Genomic DNA, 7,500 nt, shown 5'->3' on the forward strand with positions numbered 1-7,500 from the left:
TCGCGCTTACTGGGAATTCCTCGTTCACGTGGAAAAATTGCAAGCCACGATCCCTAAGCACGAAGGAGGTTCAGCGGGTTACCCGGAAGCCTGTCGGCCCAGGAATGTTAACACACGCTGATTCCTTCAGTGTAGCGCGCGTGCGGCCCAGAACATCTAAGGGCATCACAGACCTGTTATCGCTCAGTCTCGTGCGGCTATTTTCGTCCGCCGCCTGTCCCTCTAAGAAGAGTTTAAGCTCCTGGGAGCCGGCGGTAGCCCTAGTAACGTATCGTGATCCGCCGGCGACGGCCGCGAACACGGCGCGCTTCACCACGGAGCCCGACGCACGACGGACGCGCGCCGACCGGAGGTTGCCCCCCGGCCGACACACGCCCGCCGCACGCCGGGACGCGGATGGCGCGGCCGCGCTCGACGACCGCCGTGGACGACGGGCGAACGCGTTCGGGGATACCGGGCCGAGCCGACGGGTACGCGAACACGGACGGCCGAAACCGCCCGCGCCGCGCACACGCCGACCCGGGGTTACCCGCCTAGTTAGCAGGACAGAGTCTCGTTCGTTATCGGAATTAACCAGACAGATCGCTCCACCAACTAAGAACGGCCATGCACCACCACCCACCGAATCAAGAAAGAGCTCTCAATCTGTCAATCTTTCCGGTGTCCGGGCCTGGTGAGGTTTCCCGTGTTGAGTCAAATTAAGCCGCAGGCTCCACTCCTGGTGGTGCCCTTCCGTCAATTCCTTTAAGTTTCAACTTTGCAATCATACTTCCCCCGGAACCGAAAAGCTTCGGTTACCCGGAAGCTGCCCGCCGGGTCGTTAATGAAACGCCGGCGGATCGCTAGCTGGCATCGTTTACAGTTAGAACTAGGGCGGTATCTGATCGCCTTCGAACCTCTAACTTTCGTTCTTGATCATACGAGAACGTACTTGGCAAATGCTTTCGCGTCAGTTCGTCTCGAGACGATCCAAGAATTTCACCTCTAACGTCTCGGTACGAATGCCCCCGCCCGTCTCTGTTGATCATTACCTCCGGTCCCGAAAACCGGCCCGGCGGGACGCGCGGGCGACTGGCGCCCGCGGCCCGGCGGCCCGCGCACGGAAACGCCCCGGAGGGCGATTTCGCGCGCCCGCGAAGGGCGGAGATGCGCGGGACCGAGGTCTTGTTCCATTATTCCATGCGACCAGTATTCAGGGCCTTTTGACGAGACGGCCGTGAAGCCGCCCCGCCAGATTTGAGCCTGCTTTGAGCACTCTAATTTGTTCAAAGTAAACGTGTCGGCCCGCCGACGGCAATCGGTGAAGATCACCGCGCAGCAAGATTGGAGTAGGCGGCCGCCGTCGTCGAACCCCGACGGCCGCGCGACGCGTGGCCGCGCGGCGCGCCGGAAGCCCGAGACACGTGTCCGCCTGCCGACAATACGTCCGGCCGACGTGCCGGTAACTAACACCCCGAGACGGCTGACGAGCGCGACGACGACCGCGCCGACGGGACACGTGGTCCCGCGACACGGCCGGCCGCGACACGACGGACCGCCAGGGTGGTCCGGCACCGCCCAGACACAGATCCGACTACGAGCTTTTTAACCGCAACAACTTTAATATACGCTATTGGAGCTGGAATTACCGCGGCTGCTGGCACCAGACTTGCCCTCCAATTGATCCTCGTTTAAAGGTTTTAAAGTGTTCTCATTCCGATTACGGGGCCTCGGATGAGTCCCGTATCGTTATTTTTCGTCACTACCTCCCCGTTCCGGGAGTGGGTAATTTGCGCGCCTGCTGCCTTCCTTGGATGTGGTAGCCGTTTCTCAGGCTCCCTCTCCGGAATCGAACCCTGATTCCCCGTTACCCGTTACCACCACGGTAGGCATGGAACCTACCGTCGACAGTTGATAAGGCAGACATTTGAAAGATGCGTCGCCGGTACGGAGACCGTGCGATCAGCTCGAAGTTATTCAGAGTCACCAGGTCTTTGCGCGGGCCGCGATCGGGACGCGCACGAAGCGCGCCGCGACGGGCCGGTTTTGATCTAATAAAAGCGTTCCTCCCGCGAGCGACGCCCGAGGGCGCCGCGACGGTCGGAACTCTGTCGGCATGTATTAGCTCTAGAATTACCACAGTTATCCAAGTAACTTGGGTACGATCTAAGGAACCACAACTGATTTAATGAGCCTTTCGCGGTTTCACCTTAATGCGGCTTGCACTGAGACATGCATGGCTTAATCTTTGAGACAAGCATATGACTACTGGCAGGATCAACCAGGGATCTCGGTTTTACAACAACTGCGTCCCGTGACGGATCCCCGCGGCGACGCCGACCAAGGGGCGACGACGACGCGGACACTCGTCTCGGGACGCGTGCGTCCGAGCGCCGGTCCGCCCGTGGGCGAGCCGACGCCGAGGAAGGTCGAAACGACCGTGACCGGTATACGGTCACGGCGCACGACCGACCGCGGTTCGAGTGGGATACGTGCGCGGACGGGCGCCCGTAAACCGCGCGCTTCGGTCGACGCGAGCGCCGCACTGAGCACCCGCAGAACGCGGGGCGACTGCGGCGGCGGTCGCGTGCGGAAGACCGAACACACGCGGAGAGCGAGCGCTCGCCCGACGCGACGTGACCCGTGCGTTGACGAGAGTCGGGGTTAGCGCGTACGCCGTCCGTTTTCAGCGGACGGAGAATTACCGCGCTAGCGCCTCTCGCCAGGTTTATAACGGCCCCCAGCCGAGATCGTGGGGGAAGCCGGGACGCGACGCGAAGTCCGTCGTCCCGGGGCTTCGCCCCGGCGACCGCCGGGCACGGCGACGATGGCCGGCCGCGGCGGGAATGTTTTGGCGTCGAGAGCTCGTAACTTGCGGAACGGTAACGGGAGTCGTCATCGATTTTTGAAAAAAACGATTTGCGCGTCGGAGGCCCACCGGAAGGCGGGCCTGCGACGCCGGTTGAGTTTTGCCACTCGGCGTGCGAGATGGGTCGGTCGCCGAAACTTGGACGGATACCATCGAAGGGCACCGGATTGCTGACCATTCCGAAGACTGGGGCAGACCGGTGCGCGGCGATGGACGCGTCGGCTTCGGCGTCGCCCGTGGCTTTGCTGTCGTACGTGATTGGCGATCGGACGCCGGCGGAACGCCGACGACCGAGTCGCTCACAAATTTACAAAATCTCGAGTTTCACAATGTGCGACGGGGGTGTTCACGCGTAGTGGTACACCCGGGTCGAAGGAACTTCGCCATCACCGTGCGTAGCGGTTAGGCGAGAATCGAAAATCCGTCAATCACCGTGCGTAGCGGTTAGGCGAAAATCACAAAATCCGTGCGTAGCGGTACGGCCGCGGATAAAGGATTACCGATTTAATTGTCGCGGACACCGGTGTCCTATAGTACTCGGAACGTACGACGTGAACACGTCTCGGGTACGTCGAGATCGAACCAACGGTTAACGAGTTATTGCACACGGAAAAACTACGTTCGAAAAGTTGAATTCGAAATCGTGTCGACGGACATCGCCGGGGCTGCCGTCATGTGCACCACCCCGGCACCGACGAATAACCGAGGACGTCGAGTGAAAAAAAAAAATCGAATTTTCACACACGGTGGTCCGTGCGACGGGACGGTACGGCGGGCGCGCAGCTCGGCGACGGTAATCACCCCTGTAACGTCGCGGTCAGCGCAGAAATTCTACGCGGTAAAGGTTTTCGGCAAAGGGGGATATCCCTGGACAACGACTCTGCGGTCTGCCCGTGATGAACGGTACGGTCGATGTCACCGGCAAACCGTGAAAACGGTTGACCGAGACCCCGCCGTCGGAATACAGTCAATCACAGTGCGTAGCGGTTAAGCGAAAATCAAATATCGGTCTATCTCCGTGCGTAGCGGTACGGCCGCGGATAAAGGATTACCGATTTAAATGTCGCGGACACCGGTGTCCTATAGTACTCGGAACGTACGACGTGAACACGTCTCGGGTACGTCGAGATCGAACCAACGGTTAACGAGTTATTGCACACGGAAAAACTACGTTCGAAAAGTTGAATTCGAAATCGTGTCGACGGACATCGCCGGGGCTGCCGTCATGTGCACCACCCCGGGACCGCCGAATAACCGCGAACGTCGAGTGAAAAAAAAAAATCGAATTTTCACACGCGGTGGTTCGGATCCGGTCACGGGGACGCCGCCGCGCACCAAGGGCGACTCCGCGCCTCGCCCGTCGATGAAAAATATTTCCGCGTACGGCACTCCGAGTCCGCGGGACGTAATAATTCTTTACGTTAGTCCACCTCGCACCCGTCGAACGCCGACCAGACAAAAATCGGCAATCGATGAAGGGCACAGTGTCCACGGATCCGGTCACGGGGACGCCGCCGCGCACCAAGGGCGACTCCGCGCCTCGCCCGTCGATGAAAAATATTTCCGCGTACGGCACTCCGAGTCCGCGGGACGTGCTCGCCGAATGCCCGCACCGAATAATACCGGTAAACCACATCCACTTGCCGTATTAATATTTTACGTTAGTCCACCTCGCACCCGTCGAACGCCGACCAGACAAAAATCGGCAATCGATGAAGGGCACAGTGTCCACGGATCCGGTCACGGGGACGCCGCCGCGCACCAAGGGCGACTCCGCGCCTCGCCCGTCGAAGAAAAATTTTTCCGCGTTCGGCACACCGAGTCCGCGGGACGTAATAATTCTTTACGTTAGTCCACCTCGCACCCGTCGAACGCCGACCAGACAAAAATCGGCAATCGATGAAGGGCACAGTGTCCACGGATCCGGTCACGGGGACGCCGCCGCGCACCAAGGGCGACTCCGCGCCTCGCCCGTCGATGAAAAATATTTCCGCGTACGGCACTCCGAGTCCGCGGGACGTAATAATTCTTTACGTTAGTCCACCTCGCACCCGTCGAACGCCGACCAGACAAAAATCGGCAATCGATGAAGGGCACAGTGTCCACGGATCCGGTCACGGGGACGCCGCCGCGCACCAAGGGCGACTCCGCGCCTCGCCCGTCGATGAAAAATATTTCCGCGTACGGCACTCCGAGTCCGCGGGACGTGCTCGCCGAATGCCCGCACCGAATAATACCGGTAAACCACATCCACTTGCCGTATTAATATTTTACGTTAGTCCACCTCGCACCCGTCGAACGCCGACCAGACAAAAATCGGCAATCGATGAAGGGCACAGTGTCCACGGATCCGGTCACGGGGACGCCGCCGCGCACCAAGGGCGACTCCGCGCCTCGCCCGTCGATGAAAAATTTTTCCGCGTTCGGCACACCGAGTCCGCGGGACGTAATAATTCTTTACGTTAGTCCACCTCGCACCCGTCGAACGCCGACCAGACAAAAATCGGCAATCGATGAAGGGCACAGTGTCCACGGATCCGGTCACGGGGACGCCGCCGCGCACCAAGGGCGACTCCGCGCCTCGCCCGTCGATGAAAAATATTTCCGCGTACGGCACTCCGAGTCCGCGGGACGTAATAATTCTTTACGTTAGTCCACCTCGCACCCGTCGAACGCCGACCAGACAAAAATCGGCAATCGATGAAGGGCACAGTGTCCACGGATCCGGTCACGGGGACGCCGCCGCGCACCAAGGGCGACTCCGCGCCTCGCCCGTCGATGAAAAATATTTCCGCGTACGGCACTCCGAGTCCGCGGGACGTGCTCGCCGAATGCCCGCACCGAATAATACCGGTAAACCACATCCACTTGCCGTATTAATATTTTACGTTAGTCCACCTCGCACCCGTCGAACGCCGACCAGACAAAAATCGGCAATCGATGAAGGGCACAGTGTCCACGGATCCGGTCACGGGGACGCCGCCGCGCACCAAGGGCGACTCCGCGCCTCGCCCGTCGATGAAAAATATTTCCGCGTACGGCACTCCGAGTCCGCGGGACGTAATAATTCTTTACGTTAGTCCACCTCGCACCCGTCGAACGCCGACCAGACAAAAATCGGCAATCGATGAAGGGCACAGTGTCCACGGATCCGGTCACGGGGACGCCGCCGCGCACCAAGGGCGACTCCGCGCCTCGCCCGTCGATGAAAAATATTTCCGCGTACGGCACTCCGAGTCCGCGGGACGTGCTCGCCGAATGCCCGCACCGAATAATACCGGTAAACCACATCCACTTGCCGTATTAATATTTTACGTTAGTCCACCTCGCACCCGTCGAACGCCGACCAGACAAAAATCGGCAATCGATGAAGGGCACAGTGTCCACGGATCCGGTCACGGGGACGCCGCCGCGCACCAAGGGCGACTCCGCGCCTCGCCCGTCGATGAAAAATTTTTCCGCGTTCGGCACACCGAGTCCGCGGGACGTAATAATTCTTTACGTTAGTCCACCTCGCACCCGTCGAACGCCGACCAGACAAAAATCGGCAATCGATGAAGGGCACAGTGTCCACGGATCCGGTCACGGGGACGCCGCCGCGCACCAAGGGCGACTCCGCGCCTCGCCCGTCGATGAAAAATATTTCCGCGTACGGCACTCCGAGTCCGCGGGACGTAATAATTCTTTACGTTAGTCCACCTCGCACCCGTCGAACGCCGACCAGACAAAAATCGGCAATCGATGAAGGGCACAGTGTCCACGGATCCGGTCACGGGGACGCCGCCGCGCACCAAGGGCGACTCCGCGCCTCGCCCGTCGATGAAAAATATTTCCGCGTACGGCACTCCGAGTCCGCGGGACGTGCTCGCCGAATGCCCGCACCGAATAATACCGGTAAACCACATCCACTTGCCGTATTAATATTTTACGTTAGTCCACCTCGCACCCGTCGAACGCCGACCAGACAAAAATCGGCAATCGATGAAGGGCACAGTGTCCACGGATCCGGTCACGGGGACGCCGCCGCGCACCAAGGGCGACTCCGCGCCTCGCCCGTCGAAGAAAAATTTTTCCGCGTTCGGCACACCGAGTCCGCGGGACGTAATAATTCTTTACGTTAGTCCACCTCGCACCCGTCGAACGCCGACCAGACAAAAATCGGCAATCGATGAAGGGCACAGTGTCCACGGATCCGGTCACGGGGACGCCGCCGCGCACCAAGGGCGACTCCGCGCCTCGCCCGTCGATGAAAAATATTTCCGCGTACGGCACTCCGAGTCCGCGGGACGTAATAATTCTTTACGTTAGTCCACCTCGCACCCGTCGAACGCCGACCAGACAAAAATCGGCAATCGATGAAGGGCACAGTGTCCACGGATCCGGTCACGGGGACGCCGCCGCGCACCAAGGGCGACTCCGCGCCTCGCCCGTCGATGAAAAATATTTCCGCGTACGGCACTCCGAGTCCGCGGGACGTGCTCGCCGAATGCCCGCACCGAATAATACCGGTAAACCACATCCACTTGCCGTATTAATATTTTACGTTAGTCCACCTCGCACCCGTCGAACGCCGACCAGACAAAAATCGGCAATCGATGAAGGGCACAGTGTCCACGGATCCGGTCACGGGGACGCCGCCGCGCACCAAGGGC

Source organism: Metopolophium dirhodum, unplaced genomic scaffold (genome assembly GCF_019925205.1).
Source record: "Metopolophium dirhodum isolate CAU unplaced genomic scaffold, ASM1992520v1 scaffold41, whole genome shotgun sequence".
Lineage (NCBI taxonomy): Eukaryota > Metazoa > Arthropoda > Insecta > Hemiptera > Aphididae > Metopolophium > Metopolophium dirhodum.